Below are 9,136 nucleotides of genomic sequence, written 5' to 3' on the forward strand. Positions count from 1 at the left end.
CTGTCCGTTATTCTCAGAGTCTCTGTCCTGCGCATTAATGACGCCAACCTCTGTACCGGGTAACGCATTCTCAGGAACAGGGCTATCTAAAGACTTAATCACTATGATGGGGGCATTGTCATTAACATCTGTAATTTCTACAATTACTTTAGTGTCTGAAGAAAGACCAAAGCCATCCTTTCCCTCAATAAGCATCTCATATTTTACGTCCTCCTCAAAATCAATGGGGCCTTTAACTTTAATCTCTCCACTGTTCTCATTCAGATTAAATAATTCTTTCGCAGTTTCGGAAATACGACTAAATTCATATGTCACTTCTCCATTTTGTCCCTCGTCAGCATCAGTAGCGCTCACTGTCACCACTACAGTATCTAGAGGAGAATTTTCAGGCAGACTGACTTTATAGACGGCCTGACTAAAGACTGGAGCATTATCATTAGCATCCAGCACAGAGACGTGTATGGCTACAGTACCTGATCTCGGTGGAGTCCCGCCGTCTACCGCAGTGAGAATTAATGTCAGTTGTTTTTGTTGCTCACGGTCCAACTCTCTCTCTAACACTAACTCAATATTTTTGCCACCATCCGCCTTTGTACTTACAGATAAAAGAAAATTGTCATTTTTTTCAATGGAATAGCTTTGTACTCCATTATTTCCTATGTCTGCATCATGAGCCTCATTAATGCGGAACCGAGCGCCTTTCACAGCATTCTCGCTTATCTCAAGCTTTATTACATTTTTAGTAAATGCTGGTGTGTTGTCATTGATATCTTGTATTTGTATTGTCACACGATGCATTGCCAATGGATGTTCTAGAACCAATTCTAAACTGAGAGCACAGGAAATTCTTTCATTGCAAAGTCCCTCTCTGTCGATTCTCTCCGCTACGATCAGTTCTCCAGTATTCAGATTAATGTCACAGTATCGTTTTCTGTTACCTTCAGTATCAATCCGCGCTTTTCGAGATGACATTCTGTTCACATCGAGCCCGAGATCCTTTGCTATATTTCCAATCACAAATCCGCGTTTCATCTCCTCCGGAAAAGAATAGCTCACGTCTCCATAAGCGGTGTGCGCCATCAGCACGAAGAACAAAAGGCCAAACATCTCACCAGCAACACTGATGCCTCTAAAATCCATATGCGGAGAGAAGAAAAAAGACAACGAAAACTACTTGCTATAAAATCAACATGTAAACGAAAACATTTGTCTGAATGGTAAAAAAAGATTGGAAACACTCAGTGTCTACGTTTTTGCTACGATGTGAGCCAGAAGCCCTAAACGTGACATCAGGAACAGGGTGGAGTATGAAATACAAAATTAAATAAAATGATTTTACTGGTGAACAGCGACACTGTGAGTTAAACTGAGAAACTGGATAACATTCCCAACTTTAACGATATACAGTGGAGGAAAACTCTGGATTCTATGATATAGACATAAAAACAACACAACTATTTATAGTGCTAGGTAATTAAAAAGCAAAACCTCAACTGTCCAGAGACAGGCTTTCTATTAAAAGTCATTCATTTTTCATTTTTGAAGTCTTGTGCTTAAGTGAAAGCTACTAACGTGAGAATTTAACATCTTAAACGTATTCAATATAACAACATCAAGGAGAGGAATACAAAACTTCCACCTATTAAAACTGTTAAATGCGCATACATTTTTCTATAGACTTAAGGTGAGATGAGACAGAGCCTTTAACTGGATTTGGACGCGCAACTTTTCAAGTACCTAAAGTAGTTAGCAATGTACACTCTTAAAAATAAAGGTTCCAAAAGGTTGTTTTTTCAGTGATGCCATAGATTCTAAATTTTTGGTTCCCTGGAAAACCTTTCAGTGAACAGTTCCTAAAATAACCATTTTGAAGTACATTTTAAAAATATAAAGAACCTTTTTTTGACTATCAAGGACCTTTTCTGCTTTGGAAAGGTTCTTCATAGAACCATTGATGACAATAAAGAACCTTTATTTTTAAGAGTGTACAGAACTAACATACATACCCAATATATTCATACATTTCTACAAGACAGCACTGAAAAAAACAAGAAAGTATTCTAGGCCGTTTTCTGTACAAAAACAAAAACAATTCATGCATTAATTATAGAAAAATGCACATTTTCACATTTACACCATTGCACTTAATATGTTAAAAGTAAATAAGTAAATACAAATATAATTAACCTTACTGGAACGAATCACTCCTTTTCTCATCAGTCCATCCAGGATCATCCACAACACAGATTACTGCATAACTTGGAGGGAGATGTGCGCTGGGAATGGCTGAAACTTCAAACAATTTAATCTGTTTAGAAGAAGCACAAAATCATTTGATTTCATATCACAGCTCATCTGTAAAGGTAAATGTGCATTAAATGCATATAAATGCAGCCTTGATGAGCATAAGAAACTCCTGTAAAAAACATTAACAATCGTTCTGATCTCAAACCTTTGACCAGTAGTGTATAACGTTTTACTACTGAACAGCGGCAATGTGCGAGTTAAATGAAAGAAATATCAACATCTTTGACAGGATGAAGAAAATTACTTTCACTTAATGACTTCACAAAACGACCGTAATGCTCAAGAACACACATGCCAGTAATGGAGTTTCAAATGCCACGATGGTATAGAGCTACATTATAATAAAATATAATAATGATTCACTGTGCAGGACCATGGACAGCGACACGCGACACTCAAATAGAAATGCCATTTTATGATTGAAGTGAAATAAAATTTCACTTTTTTTATTAATCTTGGGGATTAATATCTTTAGAAGTTAATTCCATATTAATAACATTGATGAGAATACAAAACTCGACCAACATATCAATAACGATACCTTATTCTCTCTCCAACTGTGAATTCTAATTTAAAATGTAAACTGGCAAAGTAAAGTTTATTGACATTAGAATTTACAGCGCTGTAAAAATTTTCAAATGAAAGCTTATTATTTCCACATACTTTATAAGACTAATTGATCGATGATTTGAGAAACACTTTTGATATTTGAAATTGACACCCAAACAAACACGCACCTACCTTCATTGCTCTGCCCCCAAATTCATAAACATGCAATGCAACACAAGCAAATACTTACAGGCGCATCAGACAGCTCGCCAGTTACTAGCGAATATTACAACAACAGCATATATTGGTTACGTGAAGCACAGTAAAACCAGTTTTGCTCAGGTGTGGAAGAAAAAAGGTACTGCAACAATTCTTTAATATGAGCAACAAGCCAATTATTAATGAATAGCCTGCAGCATTTCAAAAAGAATGGAAAACGCACAGAATAAGCCTACTACACAATATGAAATGAAAGTATGAAACAATACAGCAAACTATGAAAAAGACATTTTACCTGAAACAAATCTGCTTACTGAATTTTTAAGAGTCAGGTCCTGGGGAAAGTCAGAAACGATTTCCACTCCGAGAGTGAATCGTATAGCAAGGGCACATTTGTTGAACTTATTCTTTTCGGTTTAGTGATGTCTTAACTCACAGGTCCGGCCGTGTCATCCTATTGTGCATTATGTTGTTAAAATGCATAATCTATATTTCACTACTGGCCATATATCCTTGCTGTTCCACTTTTGAATAGAGGAGAAGAGAGCAGATGGAGCAGAGCAGCGGCGCGCAGTGAGTCAGGCTGGAATTACATGTTAATCTCCTGCGCCTCACGTCAAACAGTTCACACACCTGCATGCCAGATGTAGCGCGAGGCTGAGCCTGAACATATATTATTATTATTATGCAGAACAATTATTATGCAACATGTTCTGAAAAAAATCTGATGCATTTTGGATACTCTGTAAAACAGAAAATGGGGATGAACAGTGTGGATTCAGCTAAATTGAGAAAACTAAAATATTACTTTAACATGTATAAGTTGATGATAATTATCCAGTATATTTTCAAGGAAAATAACATTCTCCACAAAACTCAAAAAGGTCAAAAACGTATTTTGCGGCACGATGTATGTTATAATACATCGTGTATACACTCACTAAATAAAGAGTGACAGCTTTTTACTGGTTGTGAGCACTCTTTGCAAGCTTTCTAGTCTATAATCCATTTAAAATGTAGAACTGTGTTTTTGGGCCACACACGTTGCAAAGTTTCGGGAATGACGTCTGCATATTTATGCGGGATTCGCTCTGAAGTAGCAGTGATTGACATAGTGATAACCATAGCACCTGGGGTGGCCAGCCACATTTCAGGGGGGCCGGTGCCACCCCTGGCCACCATGTAGACACGCCCCTGAAGGTCCATATAAACTTCCCTCGTCCACTTCACGAAGTGACAATTACAAATAATTTGGTAGTAAAACAAAGTGTTGCACGTTTTATTGGTGCAAAGATAAGTAGGCCATTTTGTACAACTGCTTTTTATCACTTAATTAGAAGCACCACAAATTAAACTGTCATCTGTCAAGCACAGAGAGATTTGTGAGTGCACAGGACACAGTTTGAGTGAGAGGAGAGACACGTTTTAAGTGCGCGCACTCTCTCCGGGCGAGAGCAGCATGTATCTGAGCGCGCGCGTCCGGTTTTGTGCGAGAGCAAAGGAAATCCGCGCGCGAGTGGAGAGATTCGCGCTCGCGCATTATATTAATGTGCTTTCGCGCTACAATTATGCGCTCTGGACATTTGTCATTAAAATAACGCCATAATTTCAACCCAACTTTGGGTCAAATATGGACTAACCCAACCGTTGGGTTAGATTTTTGCATTCAAATTTTAACCCACAATTTGGGTCAGTCCAAATTTGACCCAAAGTTGGGTTGAAGTAACCCAGCATTTTTTTAGTGTACAAAGATGCATTTTATATTTGTATTAGAAATATGAAAACAATCACATATCTCACACAGAGATCACATCGTTATAGTGTTTGGGAATATGCATGCATAACTTAAACACATAATCACATGAAATCAGATTTAAAAAAAAATAAAAAAAAATAAAAACATTTTAGAAGAGAATGGAGCATCACGTTTGTCTGAACCAATGAGCATTAAGCTGTGTCGTCAGCCAGTCGTTTCCCATCATGCTTTTTTATAAACGCAGTCGGTGGAGAGCAACTGCTCTCTCTTTTTAGCACACGTCAGCATGACATCAGGGCAAGTCGGACGTAACTCGGACACTTTTCTAACCAGCATGCATCTCACCGGTGATCGGTTCTGCGCAGATTTTGCTCATCTCAAACGAGCCTAATGAATAATGCTATCACGTGATCAAACACCGACCTCATTCTGATTTGAGGATCTGCAAAATTAAATGACCAAATCTAAACTATATCATTAGTAAAAACACATCTCATATATCAATTCATATTGTCAACTACTCAGTTTTGTATGAAACATTTTATACATTAAAGTTCACAAATACCTAATCCTAATGCCTAATCTCCCACTTAGTTACTTTATTTTATTTTGCATTATCATTTGAGTATATGACAGTTGTATGAATTCTCATTATTTTTGTCTTCAAATTTCGCAATTAATGATAAAAGTATAAAACAGGCAATACAGGACAGGAGAGCTACTCATTTCCTTATTCTGAATTCATAAACCTCAAACACACAGAGATCGTGAAATGCTTACAGGCAGTAGCGCTGTTTAGTCGCACAGAAATTTAAGCAAACTCAGTATCTCAATGTGTGTGTTTCAGTCTCATACCAGATGCTGAGACGGGGGTTAAAAAGAAAGGAAATATTCATTAGTTTTGAACAAGACTCATAAAGACACAACACTGAAGGCTGAGCTTATGTCATCAGTTAATAGTGGTTTCCTGAACAGTTCACAGCAAATTTCTTATCGACGACACCCATGTCCATTTTGACAGCCGAAGATATGTGATTATTTACGTTGAATCTAGTTGTATTAGTAAAATAGATTTTTACCTTTATGTATTTAGTTGGTATAATTTTATATATAAATGTAAATTGTTTTGTTCATAAAAATTCAAAGAAATTAAATGCAACTAGGCCTAATTTCATCTGTCAAATAATTTCATACGTTTTAACATTTAAACACTTTCATTTATGTACCATGGATGCCTGTAGTTTGAATGCTCATTATCTACAGCATCTACCACATCTGTTGGCAAGAATAAAATGTGTCTTATGATATGAAAGCTGTTACAACCTTCAGTTTGAAATCATTTTTTGATTAACTTTAAAATTGTCATTTGAACTTTTTTCCATTTTAAAGGAGTATGTGACTATATCAAAGTATGTTTTGCTCATAAATCTGATAAGACAAGATTGTCCTTGTCATTGCATTATAAAACTAAATTATACTAACATTAACTGTAAACTTTTTTTTTTCGTTTAATTTAGATTTCATTTTCGCATTTCAACAAAATGCAGGTCCATTTGTCTATGTCCTGTCCATGGAAATGTTTTCTCAGTTTTACAGACTTCATACAAAGCATACATATTTAGTGCATCTCATAATCTTCAGTAAACACCTTTAGTAAGCAATCATCTGAAGTGGGGTTCATGACACTTTAAGCTAGTTGCTATTAATGAGTTTAGCTTTAATATGAGTAGAAGAATAACGTTCAAAAAAGCTGCAACCAATGTTTTCCTTTGCACTCTTAAATTTTACACCAGCTTTCTTACTCTTCAGCTTTACTTCCTAAGGAACCCACAATTGTATATACACAATACACTTGCACAGCCCTCCTGTTCTAACTCATGTTGTGATTGAAAGTGCACATCAAGGTGAATGTTCTAACCTGTACTTTTATTCTGTTCCCCGTGGTGGATGGCAGTTTATGCAAGAGATTCATCTCTGATTTATGGCAACCGTTCATTTAGCTGTCACTGTGTCTTTGATTTGCAAGTGCGTAGTCTCAGCAGGATATGTATGCTGAGTCATTCAAGCTTAAAAGAGCAGAACAGAAAAAACAAAAACACTCACCTCACCTCACCTCACTCCCCGACCGATGACCCCCGATGAACTTTTATAGATAGGCGTCCCATAGGCTTAGCTGTTACCGTACACAATGTGTGTACTGCTGAAAACAAGCATAAAATCAAGGAAACCTCACTTCAGAAAGCAGATGTGAATCAGTCATTGATGGGCCTGATTACCTTTAATTAAATTAATACCTACAGACGAGTATTAATGACCACACTGAAAATTTACACCTGGAAATAAACTGATTTTGAAATGTCCTGGAATTAAGTGTAAAGTGAAAATAAATATTGAGGTTTCTAGGTGACTAAAAAAGCTAATCTTAAATACTAAATAAATAAAAAAATAAACACAATTAATATAATTAAATATAATTTAATTGAATTTAAAATAAAAGCATTTTCATTAATTACTGTCATTGGAGGACAAACAGGAACACTTGGCTCAGTAAAGGTGGAACTACCCATGAAGATTATGTCCTGAGCTCTATAAATTTCTGCAATAGCCTTTGCATACTGTATATAATTGTACTAATAATATACATTTGATTTATAAATGCATGATACTATGATACTAATTTGTAGTTTTATTCCAGAATAATCCATACAATCTACAGATTTTATTTTATTTTTATTTTTTTCTCTGTATGTTGACATCTTGTCCTGAATTTCAGTTTAATGTCTATTTTATTTTATTTTATTTTATTTTAAGTTTTAGTTTAACATCTATTTATTACTACTGCATTTGTGACCTGCTGTGCTGTAATGCAGTTCTACTGCTTTTGGCCATCACTATCTCATTATAATGTTGTTTGTTTGATTCTCACCACGAGCAGCATAAATTAGAAGATATTTAAAACCCAAACTGGTCACGGCCATAAATAACTTCTTCTGGGTGTAGTATACAGCTCCCATGAGAACAACTCTAGTTTATGAGGTTAAATGGGTGGAGCCTCTAGAACTCTATGAAGTTATGAGACTGTCAGCAATAGCAGCACAATCTGTACCAGTACCTCTCTCTCTCCTTATTGTCACCTTTATGTCTGTTCAGACACTCAATTCTGAATTGAATGGTTGACATGGAAATTCGTCCCATCATTGTAGTAACCATAGAAACCTCCAAGATCAAATAAAAGAGAGGGTACTGAGAAAGAAATATATAATTTTTCTGTAGGCAAAATTACAAGCTGAACCCTTGAACCTCCCTCATGCACCAACACAGACACACGCTCACTCACTCACTTTCTCTGATGTTAGATTAAAGCGGATTTTGAATATATGAAACAGAACAAACATCATACATATTTCTGAGATGTCACATGCTAAATGGCTGGAAGTAGCATCAAATCAAAGAAAGATAACAAGCAATGCATAAATGGTACACACATTTTTAATATGACCTTCCGTTAACCTCACAGAGGTGCTGGAAACAGTACCATCATTAGCATGAACAGCAGACACTGCTGGAAAGAGCATGATTTCAGAGCAAGATGTCTGTATTAGGTAATCTCTCAGTGAATTCTAATCATGATTACTGTCATGAAAGAGGAACACTCAGGGGCAGATGAGTAGAGAGAAGTGTGGTAAATCTGAGCCTTCACACATACAGTCACACTTATCTAGATTGTTGTCTGAGAAGCTCTGACTGCTTGTCAAAGCTGCTATAGATTAAATGTGTGTCTGTGGTGTCTTAACTGCATCACAATATATAGACTATATATATAGTCATTGTCCTATAGTATTGTGTAGTCATTCTATAATTTAGGGTATATTTCACATCAGGAACAAGTGTAAAAACAATATGCCTTCTCAATAACTGTTGGTTATTGAAAACTGTTGGTTTCAGTTGAAAAATTGTATTGGTGTAACCTATCTGCTAGTTGCCAATATTAATTATTAATACAATTTTGATACCTAGTGGTGAGTTTGTCAACTATGTTATGGACAAGCTGTGTGGGTTGACAGGTAACAATTTTACCATTTTGACTTAAAATTTCAATATTCATATTCAAAACTTAATAATCACTTTAATGTAGCTTGCGCCAACAGTCCTACACGGAAGCAGCTCCGGGCGGATGACGAATGAGGTCAGCTCTGCGCATGCGCCGCTCAGAAGTGACGCGCGCAGGGGAGAGATCAAAACAAAACAATGGTCACTTATTAGTACAAAATGAGGATTTGTAAAGAAGAATGTCGGAGGATTTCG

Source organism: Sinocyclocheilus grahami, unplaced genomic scaffold (genome assembly GCF_001515645.1).
Source record: "Sinocyclocheilus grahami isolate Dianchi unplaced genomic scaffold, SAMN03320097.WGS_v1.1 scaffold102.1, whole genome shotgun sequence".
Taxonomy (NCBI): domain Eukaryota; kingdom Metazoa; phylum Chordata; class Actinopteri; order Cypriniformes; family Cyprinidae; genus Sinocyclocheilus; species Sinocyclocheilus grahami.